Raw genomic sequence first — 17,975 nt, forward strand, 5'->3', positions numbered from 1 at the left:
GTCGGTGATAAGCCAAAACTAATATCTTTGGTCAGTTCAAACTCATCCCATCATAGTAAACTCAATCAAGGGCCTCATTAATATTAAAAAGAATTCTCTCTTGAACATTTGTTCATTCCTTCAGCTCCAGAATATTTTATCAAATAAATTTCAAAGATTAAATATTGGCGATGAATAATTGATACAAGTAACTGCAGATGTTGGTTTGCAAAAAAAAGTAAGTAGGTTTATTGGCCAAGTATTCACATACAAGGAATTTGCCTTGGTGCTCCGTCCACAAGTAACAACATGACATACTGTGACAGTTACGAATGACTCCGAAAACAGTAAACATTAATAACAATAAAACATTTATGATAAAAGAGCTCAAAGAGCTGGAGTAACTCAGCTGGTCAGGCAGCATCTCTGAAGAACATGGGTAGGCGACGTTTTGGGTCAGGGCCCTCCTCAGACTGATTCGAGTGGGGAGGGGGGAGAAAATGGGAAAAGAGACGTGGGGCAGGATAATGTCTGGTATGTGATAGGTGGAAACAAAAGACACAAAGTGCTGGGGTAACTTCAGTTTCATGTCGGGACCCTTCTTCAGTTTGATTGTAGTAGGGGGAGAAAGCTGGAAAAGATATGGGGGCGGGACAAAGCCTGGCAAGTGATAGGTTGATACAGGTGAGGGATACATCCACAAATCAAAACCCATCTGTATCCACCTATCAGTTACCAGAAGATAGACACAAAGTGCTGGGGTAATGCAGCAGGTCAGGCAGCATCTCTGGAGAAAAGAAACAGGTGACATTTCAGCCCGTCTTCGAATTGAGAACTTCAGACACTCTCATTCTGAAGAAGGGTCTCGACCTGAAACGTTGCCCATCCTGGTCCTCCAGAGATGCTGCCTGACCCGTTGCCTGACTTTGTGCCTTTTCCCCCAGTTGAATGATTAGTGACATTGAGGTTCTGAGAGGATTTTTTTTTTCCCTGTGCGTTTTACTTATTGATATTCCCTTTTGACCGCTGATGGCATTGTTAGAAAAGTGCATCCCATAAGCTGCGGAGTGAAAGAATGTCATGTTGCTGAACTAATTCACGGATGTGACATGGCACAGGCACTGAAGCAACCAGGAGATCTACAAAAACATAAACTTAATCCCCCGCCATAATTAGAAACCAACTTCCATGCAAATCCCTCCCATGTTTCATCAATGGTTCTCACTGAATACAAATAAATATGAATAAGTCTTTAGCCATTGCTTCAAATGATGGCACAACAATTTACACTTTGTGCATCCATGCAAGGATTTAATGTCCTGCGTGCTTTATGTGCTCAGGTGTGTGGGTTCTTTGGCAAGAACATCGATTGATAAACTGAAATTTTATCTGTTGATAAACTTCAGGATAATGATACCCTGAATAAAATAAATGCTATCCATAAAGCTCTAGCCCAATAGTGCACATTTAAAAAAAAAGTTAAATATTATGTGCAGTTGTTTGTGCCATTACAGGAAGAACATGGATGGTTTGGCGAGTACAGAGGAGCTTCATATTATATATTAAATATATATATACTAGACCAAGTGGGACCCGTTGGGTCCCTGTCACATGGGAGGCCTGGGATCGCGACCCGTTCCCCCATCACAATATTCCACCACTCACCCATAGCCCCCACGGGAGGCCTATTCCACCACACACACATTTCCTCAACGCAACCCGTTCCCCCAATGCAATATATTCCACCACTCACCCATAGGCCCCAACTGTGCAGGGGTGGCTCATTTCCCCTTATTCACCCTCCCTCATTTTAAACTTTAAAAAAATGCTGCCAGGAAAATAAATTAGATTTCACTTGCTGCCAGGACTCAGTGTCCTGTGATTGCAACATTATTGCGGGCAGGGCCAGCAAGGATTTGGATTTTTGACACTGAAAGTTAAATGAAAAGTAACATTTTAAAAGTTTTAAATGTGAATAACTAGTAACGGTTATCATAAATCTGATCAAAACTTGATACACCACACTACAGGGCAATGGTGAGTAAAGTGGTCCAAAAATTGTAGTGCTATCGTGTATGGTTTTAGCGTAATTTAGGGCATGAATTGCATGCACGGGCACACACATGATGAGAGTTTTAGTAATATATAGATATAAATATATATACGTGTGTGTATATGCATGTATATACATATTTATATCATGTATTATTTATTTATTCAGAATATATATTCAATTATACATTGAACTTATTCAGAAGCAAATGGGACAGTTGTTGGCATTAAGCAGATCAAAATAATTAGTAAAGCTGTTGGCTCACTGAGCCAGATAACAGGGTTCCGATCCTGACCTGGTGCTGTCTGTGTGAGTGAAGTTTTCACATTTTCCCTGGGACTGTTAGGGTTTCCTGTGGGTGCTCCAGTTTCCTCTCATATCCCAAAGACGTGAGAATTTGTAAGTTAAGTGGCTCCTAGTGTGAAGGGAGTGGATGAGAAAGTGGGATAGCGTAGGACTAGTGTAACCTGGTGGTCGATGGTTAGCATGGACTGTGGGCCGAAGGGCTTGTTTCCATACTGAACCTTTCAATCAATCAATAACATAGAAGTTACCAAAATTAGCTTGTGTTTTGCACAAAGAGTCATAGTCATAGAGCCATACAGCATGGAAACAGGCCCTTTGGCCCAACTCGTCCATGCCGACCAACATGCTCCATCTACACTGGTCCCACCTGCCCACCTTTGCTCCTTATCCCTTGACACCTTTCCTGTCCATACACTGTCAAGTGTGTTGTAAATGCTGTTACAGTACCTGCCCAAACTATTTCATCTGGCACCTCATTCCATATACCTATCGCCCTGAGTGTGATAAAGTTGCCCCTCAGGTTCCTATTAAATCTTTCCCATATCAACTGAAACCTTTGACCTCTAGTTCTTGTTTCCTCTACCCTGGAAAAAACATTGTATTATCCTGTCTATTCCTCTGATGATTTTATACACTTATACCAAATCACCCCTCAGTTTTGTTTTGTTTAGTTTAGTTTAGTTTAGAGATACAGCACGGAAACTTGTATTCACTGGAGTTTAGAAGGATGAAACATATAAAATGATAAAAGGACTTGACAAGCTAGATGCAGGAAAAATGTTCCCAATGTTGGGCGAGTCCAGAACCAGGGGCCGCAGTATTAGAATAAAGGCGAGGTCATTTAAGACTGAGGTGAGAAAAAAACGTTTTCACCCAGAGAGTTGTGAATTTATGGAATTCCCCGCCACAGAGGGCAGTGGAGGCCAGGTCACTGGATGGATTTAACAGAGAGTTAGATAGAGCTCTAGGGGCTAGTGGAGTCAAGGGATATGGGGAGAAGGCAGGCACCGGTTATTGATTGGGGACGATCAGCCATGATCACAATGAATGGCGGTGCTGGCTCGAAGGGCCAAATGGCCTCCTTCTGCACTTATTTTCTATGTTTCTATGTTTCTATGTTCTAAACAGGCCCTTCGTCCCACCAAGGCCTCACCGACCAGTGATCCCTGCATATTAACACTATCCTAAACACACTAAGGCCAATTTAATTGCATGCCAAGCCAATTAACCTACAAGCATTAACCTACAAACCTGTACATCTTTGGAGTGTGGGAGGAAACCAAAGATCTCAGAGAAAACCCACGCAGGTCACGGGGAGATCTACAAACTCCGAACAGGCAGCACGCGTAGTCAGGATTGAACACAGGACCCGGGGCTCTGGCGTTGTAAGGCAGAACTCTACTGCTGCACCACAGTGCCACCCATCAGTCTTCTGGTGCTGATGCTTTGGTCTTCAAGATGAAACATTATATTCTCTGGTGAATATGACGTAATTCATAGAGTCACAGGGTCATACAGTGTGGGAACAGGCCCTTCGGCCCAAATCGGGCAACATGTCCTATCTACACTAGTTCCACCTGCCTGTGTTTATCCCATATCCCTATAAACCTATCCTATCGATGTACCTGTCGAAATATCTCTTAAACATTGGGATAGTACCTGCCTCTACTCATGTGCGGACGGGGCGTCGAAGGACGAGAAGCCGAATGAACTCCACGCCGATAGGACAATACGCAGAACGAACATGACGTCGAAAAACCGCCAAACGGAAATGACGTCTCCGGGGACAGGATTTGTCGGAGACCTTGTCAGCGATTGGTCCAGACCCCTGCGTCCATCACATCACTGGCCGGGGAAGACGGGAACGAGGGGGAATTTTTAATTTTCCATCGCAGCTTTTGGACATCTCCTGAATATAAAATCAAATCCCGTGTGATTGGAACTTTTGGTTGATTTAACAAAATGATAATCCAAATTGGACCTGAAACATGACATATTCATGTTCTCCAATGATGCTGCCTGGCTTGCGGAGTTACTCCAGCATTCAGTGTCTTTTTTGACATATTGTGCTATTTACTGGTAACCAATTAGCCTTGAGGCATAGACCAAGATCCAGAGATTGACTCACAACTCAATGCCTGAGCCTAGATCAGATACTGCACTGCAGACAAACCAACTTATGATTTCAAACACGTGCTCCGTATTCAAGCTAATGTGAGAAGATTAGCCTGAGAACACTGGTGTTAAATTAAACAGGTGTTAAATTGCATTTTCGCTCAGTGTTGTCTGTATCTGGAAGGAGCTGCTAACGGAAGCTATAGAAGCGAATATAATTAAGACATTGAAAAGACATTTGGACAAATATATGGATGGGTTGGCCAAATGCAAGCAAATGGGTCCAGGCCAATGTGCCAACTTGGCTGGAATGGACTAATTGGGTTGAAGGACCTGTTTTTTTGTTGTGCAGCTCGATGACCCTTAACCCCATCCACACAACTACCCATAGATTGGTTACAGCATGTTGCATCGACTAAGCTAAATTTCTCGGCAAAACGTAGTCCTCTTGGCTCTGGTCTCATTGCTGTGCAACTCTGCTGCCTATTGCACCTATGGTACAAAGCTGAAGGTTCAATGGGCCTACCCATCATGTTGTACAATCCTGGCAATGCCCATGTCCTCCAGTGATGCTTCTTGACCCGCTGAGTTACTCCAGCACTTAGTACAGAAACGTACAACATTCTTAAGGGATCGGACAGGCTAGATGCAAGACAAATGTTCCCCATGATGGGGGAATCCAGAACCAGGGGTCACAGTTGAAGATTAAGGGGTAGGCCATTTAGGACTGAGATGAGAAAAAACATTTTCAATCAGAGAGTTGTGAATCTGTGGAATTCTCTCCCACAGAAGGCATTGGGGGCCAATTCACTGGATGGAGTTAGATTTCGCTCTTTAGGGCTAATGGTATCAAGGGATATGGGGAAAAAGCAGGAACGGGTTACTGATTTTAGATGATCAGCCATGATTGTATTGAATGGCGGTGCTGGCTCGAAGGGCCGAATAGCCTACACCTGCACCTATTTTCTATGTATCTATGTTTCTATGTATCTATTTTTGTAAACCAGCATTTGCCGTCCCTTGTATCTGCTAGAAATAAAAGCAAGGGGCGTACAGTTCTGGTCGCCCCATTACAGGAAGGATGAAGAAGCTTTGGAGAGAGCCGAGAGGAGCTTGACCAGAACGCTGGCGGGATTCGAGTGTTTCAGCGACAGGGAGAAGTTGGGCAGACTTGGATTGTTTCCTCTGGAATGTCAGAGGTGGAGGGGAGATGAGAGAAGTTTATAAAGTTATGATAGGGTAGACAGTCGGAACCTTTTTCACAGGGTGGAAATGTCGAATATTAGAAGGCATGGCTATCAGGTGACAGGGGAAAAGTTTCATGGAGTTGTGGGGGGCAGGTGTTTTGCACGTAGAGTGGTGGGGGCCGGCAAGGCATTGCCTGGGGTGGTGGTGGAGGCAGATACCATAGTGGTGTTTAGGAGACTTTTAGGCAGATTAGACTCTTGCAGGGCATGGAAGGATATGGATCACGTGTAGGCAGAGAAGATTAGTTTAACTTGGCATCATGTTCAGCGCAGACATTGTGGGCCGAAGTGCCTGTTCCTGTAATGTACTGTTCTGCAGTATGTTCCAAGTTCTCTGTAAACATCGCTTTGGAATAACTCTTGCACTACAGGGGGAGTTTTGTCAACAGCCAGAAAGCAAATGCAAGGATAAAATAAATGGTTCCAAAGTAGGAATTGTCAAATGGGCCGGCAGTTTCACAGTCACGCAGCTGAGAAACGCATCTCATTTTAACTCAAATCTGCCACATTATGAGGAAGAAATTCTCTCCAGCTCTCAATACTTCCCGCAAGCAATCACACACTGCCGTGATCTTATGAACAAAATGGTAATTTCTGTGTGTGCCTCTGGTGCCGTTGTGTTCAGTCAATTTTAATCAGAAAATGCATCTAAGAAGCTCAGAGCACAAAGTTGAGCAGTGTGTGTGTGGCCAGGAGAGAGTTGGGACATTGGTCAATGTAGAGTCTCAAAGGAGGGACTCTGGAGCAGCCGTTGGTGAATGATTCAGGTTTATAACGGGAGAGAAACAACATCTCACTGGGAACCTCTTGGTGGAAATCTGTACTTTGGCATTCCTGCACTCTGAAATATTAATGTGGTGAACGTGGTTTAATTTAGTGTAGAGATGCAGCGTGGCAACAGGCCCTTCTGATCACCGGGTCCACACCGACCATTGGTCACCCGTTCACCGATCTGTTATCCCGTTTCCTCATCCAGTCTCTGCACTCCAGGGGCAATTTATAGAGGCCAATTAACCTACAAACACGCATGTCTTTGGGATGTGGGAGGAAATCGGAGCACCCGGAGCAAACCCACGTGGTCACAAGGAGAATGTGAAAAAAACTCCACACAGACAGACAGCGCCGGAGGTCGGAATCGAACCCGGGTCTCTGACGCTGTGGGGCAGCGGCTTTACCAGCTGCGGCACTGTGCCGCCCAGCAACATTGATGCTGAAACAAATTTCGATGGGACGAGTAATGGGTGGAGGATGGTGGGTGGATGGAACTAGGCTGCACAGGGAGAGGGCTGGAGATGAGAGACGGGAGATCAAAGGAACCGCACCGGAGCAAGGAAGGCCAGTAGTGTCGGACAGCACGATACCCAGCACGGTGGCACAGCGGTAGAGTTGCTGCCTCGCAGCGGCAGAGACCTGGGTTTGAACCTGACTATGGGCGTTGTCTGTATGGAGTTTGTACGTTCTCCCTGTGACCACGTGCATGTTCTCCAGGAGCCCCTGTCCTCTTCCACACTCTAAAGACATACAGGTTTGTCGGCCAATTGGCTTCTGTCAATTGTAAATTGTCCCGAGTGTGTCGGATAGTGTTAGTGTACGGCGATCGCTGGTCGGCACGGACTTGATGGGCCGAAGGACCTGTTTCCGACCCGAAACGTCACACATCCTTCTCTCCAAAGATGCTGCCTGTCCCGCTGAGTTACCCCAGCATTTTGTGTCGATCTTCGTTTAAACTAGTATCTGCACAGTTCCTTCCTAAACTATGCAAGCGTCTGTTTCCATGCTGGACATCTCTGTGACTCTCTGACCAATTGTTTCGTTGATGCGAATCCCACCAGAAATGGGAGGGAGGAAATTGGCAAAGGAGAAGGGGTGTGGGCACGTGCCACATACACATGGAGGAGGCTATGCTGAGATCAGTGGGATGTAGGGCCACTGAGACACAAGGCACCTCCACTACTAGTGCTTGCAGCTGTCTCCCACGTATCCCCTCACCCCAACAATGCTCCTCCAGGGTATCGCATCCCCTTACATTTCATCCACCCACCTGTACTATTATAGATGCAGCTCTATTAGTAAGTGGAGTATTGTACGCAGTTCTGGTTGCCCATTACAGGAAGGTTGTGGAGGCTTTGGAGAGGGTGCAGAAGAGATTTAACAGAACGCTGCCTAGATTAGGGGGAATCAGCTACAAGGGGAGGTTAGATTGATTTCCCTGGAACGTCGGAGGTTATGAGAGGCATAGATTGGGTATAAATCAGAACCTTTTTCCCAAGGTGGAAATGTCAATGACTAGAGGGCGTAACGTTAAGGTGAGAGGGGCAAAGGTTAAAGGAGATGTGCGGGACAAGTTTGTTTTACGCAGAGAGTGGGGGGTGCCTTGAATGCGTTGCCAGGGGTGGTGGCGGAGGCATGGTAACATTTAAGAGGTTTTTAGATAGGAACGTGGATTTGCAGGTACAATACCAAGCACTTGGACAGGTAAAAGGACAGGAAACATTTTGAGAGATATGGGCCAAATGCAGGCAAATTGGATGAGTTTAGATGGGGTCTTTTGGTCAGCATGGATAAGTTGTGATGAAAGGCCTGTTTCTGTGCGACAATACTCCGTGACTAGGATATGCAGGGAATGGAGGGATTTGGATAACGTGCAGACCGAGGACACTAGTTTCACTCGCACCATGCTCAGCACGGACATTGTGGGCCGAAGGGCCTGTTCCTGTGCTGTCCTGTTCTATGTTCTATTAGCATCATCTGCATTGCCTGAATTGTTAGAAATTGAAGCAGTCATTCTATCTGCCATGATCAAATTCCCACGATCGCTCTGATTTTCAGTGAAACATTGCCAATATCCTTACAGAAGGACATTTTGTCCTTTAAGAAATTGCTTTTGTTAAGCAATATCTTTTCAAACCACAAATATTCGACACCATACAAAGTAATCACCAGGGAGATGGCACTTGCTTAGTGAATCTCACCGCAACATACATAGGAGTAAATTGCAAAGCCTACAGGAGATAGCACAATCTCACCATCATCCATTTGTTCATGAGGGTAATATATTATATAGCAATTTCTTCAATATTTTATCATCAGTTACAATTGAAGGATTAGGCAATTTCCAATGAAGGATTTGTTCCAACATGGCACAAGGGCACCCTCTCCTGGATATCGTGGGATTGCAAGTAAATCAGTCCAATTTATTTCGCGGTGGTGCAGCTGGTAGAACTGCTGCCTCGCAGCGCCAGAGACCCAGGTTCCATCCTGACCTTCGGTGCTGTCTGTTTGTGGAGTTTGCACGTTCTCCCTGTGACCACGTGCTTGGGTTTCCTTCGGGTGGTCCGGTTTCCTCCCACATCCTAAAGACGCGTGGGTTTGTGTGTTAATTGGTCCTCTGTAAAATTGTCCCTAGTGTGTGGGGAGTGGATGAGAAAGTGGGATACCATAGAACTAGTGTGACCGGGGTCAGCACAGACTCGGTGGGCCGATGGGCCTGCTTCCATGCTGTGTATCCTTAAACTAAACTAAGCTAAACTAAACTTCTGAGGGAAGAGTCTCAGTTCATTTTAGTTTATTGTCACGTGTACCGAGGTACAGTGAAAAGCAAAGATCCTCTGCTATCGGATCTTTGGTGAAAAGCTTTTGTTGTGTGCTAACCAGTCAGCAGAAAGACAATACATGATTACAATCAATGCATTTACAATGCATAGATGCATAATAAGGGAATATTGTTTAGTGCAAGGTAAAGCCAGCAAAATCCAATCTGGGATTGTCCGAGGATCATCAAAGAGGTAGATAGTAGTTCAGCACTGTTCTCTGGTTGTGATTCAGTTGCCTGACAATAGCTGGGAAGAAACTTCCACATTTTCCACACTTCTATACCTTTTGCCTGATGGGAGAGGGGAGAAGAGAGAATGGCCAGAGTGCGACTCGTCCTTGATTGTGCTGCTGGCGTGAGGTATTGAATCAATGGAAGGGAGGTTGGTTTGTGCGATGACCTGTGCTGCATCCACAAGTCGCTGCATTTTCTTGCGGTCCTGGATGGAGACTGAATCCCTTGTCAAAGTGGCACAATAATTGACCTCAATGCCAGATGGGTACAGAGTCATACAGCACAGAAACAGACCCTTCAGCCCAACTTGTCCATGCCGACCAAGATGCCCCATCTACACTAGCCCCGTTTGCCTGCGTTTGGCTCGTTTCCCCCTAAATCCTCCCTGGCCTTTTTTAAAGAGATTCGAATTTTAGTTTATAGATACAGCATGCAAACAGGCCCTTCGGCCCAACGAGTCCACACTGACCATCGAGTACCTGAAAATAGTTTAAAGGTTTATAGCATACCATATTTAACAATATATAATACTTGTATTTATGGATATCTGTTTTAGGTGCTAATTCTGTTAATTCTAAACATAAGATGGCAAAGATTTTTGATAGAAAGTTAGCACGTGGAAACAGGCTCTTCGACCTATTGAGTCCACGCCGACCATCGATCACCCGTTTCCCACTAGTTCTATGTTATCCCACTTCCACATCCACAAACTGGAGCACAAGGGGCAATTCCCAGAGGGATGGTGAACCTACAAACCCTCACGTCTGTGGGATGCGGGAAGAAATCGGAGCACCCGGAGGAAACCCATGTGGTCGCAAAGAGAACGTGCAAACTCCACACACAGACAGCACCTGAGGCCAGGACAGGGTCGAACCCAGATCTCTGGTGCTGTGAGGCAGCAGCTCTACCAGTCCTGCCTTAAATTGTAATCAAATCGCTAGGCAAGGTAAGTTAAGGATCCTGCTCTCTTCGTGGGATGATTGAAACATCGAGAAGACAGGGACTACAGAGGCTGGAATCTAGAGCACAAAGCATACAGTAACTCAGGGGGTCAGGCAGTATCTCCACAGGGAAATGGACAGGTGATGTTTCTGGTCAGGACCCTTCTTCAGCCTCTGGAACATTCTACTGCTTCACCTGGTTTTGCTGACCATCACCTTTTCTCTCCCTATAAGGAATACTTCATGAACCTTTACCCATCTTTGATGGCACGCTCTTCTTCGCATGGTCAAGCTTTTCTGTTCTCTGTTTGAGTTGGGAATCGCCATTATGAGATGTAAAGTACCAACCGATATCTACACCTAGCTGTGTAGGAAGGAACTGCAGATGCTAGTTGATGCCAAAGATAGACATGAAAATGTTGTACACATGATCGGCAACAGATGACCTCAGGAAGGGTGGAGTCCATAATGGGATGATGTGCTAACGAGAGGGATACAAGGATGTAAATAATGGAACTAGTAGGTTGACTAGGATGGGGGGGGGGGGGGGGGGGGGGGGGGGGAGGGGGGAGGGAATGCGGGAGTTACTTAAATTTAGAGAAATCAACGTTCTATCACCAGGCAGCTTACAATCCAATGGTATGAAGGGTTTCGAACTGAAACACCACCTGTCCTATTCTGCAGAGATGCTGCCTGACCCGCTAAGTTACTCCAGCGTTTTGCGTCTATCTACACCTAACTCGCGGAATCTCACGGCTATATTAATTACAGATCGTAATTTTATTAAGGGTGGCACAGTGGTGCAGCTGGTAGAGCTGCTGCCTCTCAGCGCCAGGGACCAGGGTTCCATCCTGACCTCGGGTTCTGTCCGTGTGGGTGCTCCGTTTCTTCCCACATCCCAAAGACGTGCGGGTTTGCCGTCTGTTAATTGCCCCTAATTTGTATGGAGTGGGTGAAAAAGTGGGATAACATAGAACTAGTTATCAATGATCGATGGTCAGCATGTGCTCAGTGGGCCGAAGGGCCTGTTTCCATGCTGTATCTGAGTTGGATGATCAGCCATGATCATATTGAATGGCGGTGCAGGCTCGAAGGGCCGAATGGCCTACTCTTGCACCTAATTTCTATGTTTCTATCTTTCAAGAAATTACTCCATTGCTTTTCCTGTTAACTGCACAGATCCATCTAATTCTTCCAGTTTCTCCAGTTCTGATGTATCTCTTCTGATTATGCTGCCTTCCAAACCGTTGCTTCCAATATATGTCCTCTTTGTTTATCGCTTGAAGATTTACCACCACCATCTATCCCATTCCTCAAACTATTTTCGCTCTAAACTCTTAGCTCATGACCATTGCTCCCATTTTTCAGCTATTAATAATTATTTTACTTTGCTCTTCCTATTGTACTTGTTACACATGATTGAATTTATGTATAGTATTATCTGATCTGATTGAGTAGCATGCAAAACAAAGCTTTTCACTGTACCTCAGTATCTAAACCTAAACTCAAATCAGATTCTACCATTCAATTGCAACAATTAATGGTGGTGTATTAAGCTACCTGTTTAACCGATCAGTCTAAGGATCAAGATCTGAACTGTCATCTGCCTATTCCCTGCATTGATGCTGTCTGACCTGCTGTTCCTCCAGCACTTTGTGTTTTGCTCAAGATTCCAGCATCTGCACTTCCTCGTGTCTCTCTAGATTGGTATTTTTGTGATACTAACTAGTTGGTATCTTTATTAATCCCGTTACTATCCTTGTTTCTCATGTTCGCTCATCCAATTTCACCCTTCCTTAAGATCGAACATAGAACATAGAATAGTGCAGCACAGGAACATGCCCTTAGAAACATAGAAACATAGAACATAGAAATTAGGTGCAGGAGTAGGCCATTCGGCCCTTCGAGCCTGCACCGCCATTCAATATGATCATGCCTGATCATCCAACTCAGTATCCCGTACCTGCCTTCTCTCCATACCCCTGATCCCCTTAGCCACAAGGGCCACATCTAACTCGCTCTTAAATATAGCCAATGAACTGGCCTCAACTACCCTCTGTGGCAGAGAGTTCCAGAGATTAACCACTCTCTGTGTGAAAAAAGTTCTTCGCATCTCGGTTTTAAAGGATTTCCCCCTTATCCTTAAGCTGTGACCCATTGTCCTGGACTTCCCCAACATCGGGAACAATCTTCCTGCAACTAGCCTGTCCAACCCCTTCTGTCCACAATGTTTGTGTCGAACATGATGTCAAGTTAAACTGATTCATATTTCCTACATTTCCATGTAACTATCTATAAGCCTCTTAATCGCACTGTCGTCTCCGTCTCCACCACCACCCCTGGAAAGATGGCATCAAAACCAGGCCACTCTTTGCATGTTGGTCCAGGAAAGTGGATCTGCTATCAATTGGGAGCTGGCACAGTGGCACAGTGGTAGAGTTGCTGCCTTAAAGAGCCAGAGCCCCGGGTTTGATCCTGCTCTCGGGTGCTGTCTGTAGAAAATGTGTACATTCTCCCCATGACTACATGGGTTTTCTCCAGGTGCTACAGTTTCTTCCCACACTGCAAAGACGTACAGGTTTGCAGGTTAATTGGCCCGAGTGTGTAGATATTGCTAGTGTATGGGGATCGCAGGTCGGCGTGGACTCGGTGGGCCGGAGAGCCTTTTTCTGTGCTGTATCTCTAAACTAAACTAAACCTAAGCATTTATTACAATCGCTCCCCTCTTTTGAATCTTTATTTATTCCCTTTATCCTGTATCTGTACACTGTGGAAGGCTTGATTGTAATTATGAGTAGTGCGCTGGACCTCGGTACATGTGACAATACTAAACTAAACTAAACTAAAACAAAACAATGTGTTCCAGGCCCCACCACTCTCTGTGTAAAAGACTTGCCCCACACATCTCCATTAAACTTTCTCCTCTCATCTTCATGGTATGCCCTCTAGTGTTGGACATTTCTACCCTGGCAAAAATCCTCTGACTGTCTTCAAGCCCATGAAAGATATACATAGTTTAATTTAGAACTACAGCATGGAAACAGGCCCTTCGGCCCACCAAGTCAGCACCGACCCTTGATCACCGCATACACCAGGAGCAATTTATAGAAGCAAAATAATCCACAATCTTTGGACTGGGGGAGGAAACCGGAGCACCCGGAGGAAACACAAGTGGTCACAGGGAGAACGTGCAAACTCGGTACAGACAGCACCTGTAGTCAGGATTGAACCCGGTTTTGAGTGCTGTAAGGCCCGCAACTGTACCACTGCGCCACCATGCTGCATATTCTTTTGTTCGTTGCTGCTTTGACTGTATCCCTCTACATCCTGTCTCTATGCTAGCTAGATTAATGCCATCGCATCAGTGACATATTCTAAATGTGGTGACTCCTTACTGACTGAGTGCTTACAGCATTCTTTATATTTTTTTAAACTATTATCAGCCAAATAATGGAGTGCTTAACGCTCTCTTCCATTGGGATTTATGCCGAAGATGAATGAGCCTCGCGGGTGTGGTGACGTTCATGGAGCCACATGAAGACCAGAGTTGCAGACAAAACTCTTTTATTCCGCACAGACAGACACACCGAGGAAACCCGATGATAGAATCTCCTGGAGGAGTCTCTGCTGAACTCAAAGTACATCGAGCTATTACATTCTTATGCACAAAGGTCGCTATCGGTGGCGCCATGACCAGGTGCTCAGGGTGGTTGCTGAGAGCATAACCACCGCCATCAGTAACAGCAAACACCACCACGCCCCAAAGAAATCAATCACTTTTGTCAAAGCTGGAGAGAAGCCCCGACCATAAGCAGAAACAAGGACGGGCCTCCTCTACACAGCCACTGACTGGCAGCTGCACGTCGATCTGGGCAAACAGCTGAAATTTACACAGCAACATCACTCCGGCCAGACATGATAATCTTCTCCGAAGGGACAAAACAGCTGATCATTCTGGAGCCGACAGTGCCCTGGGAAGAGCGTATTGAAGAGGCTAACGCGCAAAGTACCAGGAACGGGTGGAGATGTGCCAGGACAGCGACTGGGAGACATACAATGAGCCCATAGAGGTGGGTGTAGAGGCTTTACAGGACACTCACTCTGCAAAGTCCTCAACGAGTTGGGCATTACGGGGCTGGCAAAGAAGAGGGCCATTCAATCCGCAAGCGAAGCCGCAGAGAAAGCCACTAGGTGGCGTTGGATTACGAGGGCTGATCCGTGGGCGGTTGCTGCTGGGACGCAAGTCGGGGCTTGATCAACCCCGGCTGGGTCGCCTGGGCGAGGGTGTCTGATGTTGTGAGACCCAAAACACCCGATGACCCCAGGTCACATCACTGAGGATGGAAGTCCCAGCGCATCTAGAAAATGTATCTTTCACACTCACACAGTTGGATAGTAAATATACATATTACTATAGTTAAATTGCACAGATTAGTTCAATGGTTTGGTTGTAAGCAGTGATCTTACTTTACTTTAGTACTTCAGAGAAACAGCGTGGAAACAGCCCCTTCGGCCCACCGAGTCTGCACCGGCCAGTGATCGGATCCAGTACACCAGTTCCATCCTGCACACTAGGGACAATTTATAGAAGCCAATTAGCTGTCAAACCTTACGTGGGAGGAAACTGGACCAACTAGAGAAACCCCATGAGGTCACAGGGAGAACTCTGTACAGACAGCACCCGGAGGATCAAACTCGGGTCTTTGGCGCTGTAAAGGGCCTGTCCCACTTTCCCGAGTTATTCACAAATTCTCCCGAGTTTTCAAACTCGCAGAATGCTCGTGACAGGTCTGTAGGAGTCCGTGGATATATTGTAGTGGTCCGATATGCCAGCCTTAGGTACTCGGGGCTATTTTTTTTACATATGGACATTTTTCATCATGCTGAAAAAACTTCCCAACTTACCTGATGCCCGAGTACCTACGGCTGGCATAACGAGCCGCTACGATCCCGATGTGCAAACTAGCGTGTCCAAACCCTGAACAATCTTATATGTTTCAATAAGATATCCTCTCATCCTTCTAAACTCCAGAGTGGACAAGCCCGGCTGTTCCATTCTCTCAGCATATGACAGTCCCGACATCCCGGGATTTAATCTTGTAAACCTACGCTGCACTCCCTCAATAGCAAGAATGTCCTTCCTCAAATTAGGGGACCAAAACTGCCCACAATACTCCAGGTGTGGTCTCACTAGGGCTCTGCACAACTGCAGAAGGACCTCTTTGCTCCTATACTCGACTCCTCTTGTTTTAAAGGCCAACATGCCATTCGCTTTCTTCACTGCCTGCTGTACCTGCATGCTTACTTTCATAGACTGATGAACTAGGACCTCCAGATCCCATTGTAACTCCCCTTTTCCCAACTTGACACCATTCAGATAGTAATCTGCCTTCCTGTTTTTGATACCAAAGTGGATAACCTCACATTTATCCACATTAAACTTAATCTGCCATGCATCTGCCCACTCCCCCAACCTCTCCAAGTCACCCTGCATTCTCATAGCATCCTCCTCACAGTTCACACTGCCACCCAGCTTTGTATCATCTGCAAATTTGCTAATGTTACTAATGTTTTGAATCCCTTCATCCAAATCATTGATGTATATTGTAAATAGCTGCGGTCCCAGCACCGAGCCTTGCGGTACCCCACTAGTCACTGCCTGCCATTCTGAAAGGGACCCGTTAATCCCTACTCTTTGTTTCCTGTCTGCCAACCAATTTTCTATCCATGTCAGCACTCTACCCCCAATACCATGTGTCCTAATTTTGCCCACTAATCTCCTATGTGGGACCTTATCAAATGCTTTCTGAAAGTCCAGGTACACTACATCCGCTGGCTCTCCCTTGTCCATTTTCCTAGTTACAGCTTCAAAAAATTCCAGAAGATTAGTCAAGCATGATTTCCCCTTTGTAAATCCATGCTGACTCGAACTGATCCTGTTACTGCTATCCAAATGTGTGGCTTTCATCTTTTATAATTGAGTCCCCACCACGGATGTCAGGCTAACTGGTCTATAATTCCCTGTTTTCTCTCTCCCGCCTTTCTTAAAAAGTGGGATAACATTAGCTACCCTCCAATCCACAGGAACTGATCCTGAGTCTATAGAACATTGGAAAATTATCACCAATGCATCCACGATTTCTAGAGCCACTTCCTTAAGTACCCTGGGATGCAGACCATCAGGCCCTGGGGATTTATCAGCCTTCAGTCCCATCAGTCTACCCAACACCATTTCCTGCCTAGTGTGGATTTCCTTCAGTTCCTCCGTCACCCCAGCTCCTCTGGCCACTACTATATCAGTAAGATTGTTTGTGTCCTCCTTAGTGAAGACGGATCCAGAGTACCTATTCAACTCATCTGCCATTTCCTTGTTCCCCATAATAAATTCACCTTTTCGGTCTTCAAGGGTCCAACTTTGGTCTTAACTATTTTTTTCCTCTTCACGTACCTAAAGAAGCTTTTACTATCCTGCTTTATATTCTTGGCTAGCTTACCTTCGTACCTCATCTTTTCTCCCCGTATTGTCTTTTTGGTTAAATTCTGTTGTTCTTTATACATTACCCAATCCTCTTGCTTCCCGCTCTTTTTGCTACGTTGTACTGCTTCTTTATTATTTTTATACTGTCCCTGACACCCCTTGTCAGCCACGGTCGCCCCTTACTCCCCTTGGAATCTTTCTTCCTCCTTGGAATGAACTGATCCTGCACCTTCTGTATTATTCCTAGAAATACCTGCCATTGTTGTTCCACTGTCATCCCTGCTAGTGTATCTTTCCAGTCAACTTTGGCCAGCTCCTCCCCTCATGGCCCCATAGTCCCCTTTATTCAACTGTAACACAGACACCTCTGATCTACCCTTCTCCCTCTCCAATTGTAGATTAAACCTGACCATATTATGGTCGCTACCTCCTAATGGCTCATTAACCTCAAGTTCCTTTATCAAATCCGGTTCATTACATAACACTAAATCCAGAATTGCCTTCTCCCTGGTAGGCTCCAATACAAGCTGCTCTAAGAATCCATCACGAAGGCACTCTACAAAGTCCCTTTCTTGGGGTCCAGTACCAACCTGATTTTCCCAGTCTACCTGCATGTTGAAATCTCCCATAACAACCACAGCATTACCTTTGCTACATGCCAATTTTAACTCCTGATTCAACTTACACCCTATATCCAGGCTACTGTTTGGGGGCCTGTAGATAAGTCCCATTAGGGTATTTTTACCCTTACAATTCCTTGGTTCTATCCATACTGACTCCATATCTCCTTTTTCAATGTCACCCCTTGCAAGGGACAGAATTTCATTCCTCACCAACAGAGCTACCCACCCCCTCTGCCCACCAGTCTGTTTTTTCGATAGGAGGTATACCCTTGGATATTCAGTTCCCAGCCCCAGCCCTCTTGCAGCCATGTCTCTGTAATTCCCACAACATCATACTTGCCAATTTCTAACTGAGCCTCAAGCTCGTCCACTTTATTTCTTATACTTCGTGCATTCATATACAACAC

Source organism: Leucoraja erinacea, chromosome 22 (assembly GCF_028641065.1).
Source record: "Leucoraja erinacea ecotype New England chromosome 22, Leri_hhj_1, whole genome shotgun sequence".
In the NCBI taxonomy this organism is placed as follows: Eukaryota; Metazoa; Chordata; class Chondrichthyes; order Rajiformes; family Rajidae; genus Leucoraja; species Leucoraja erinaceus.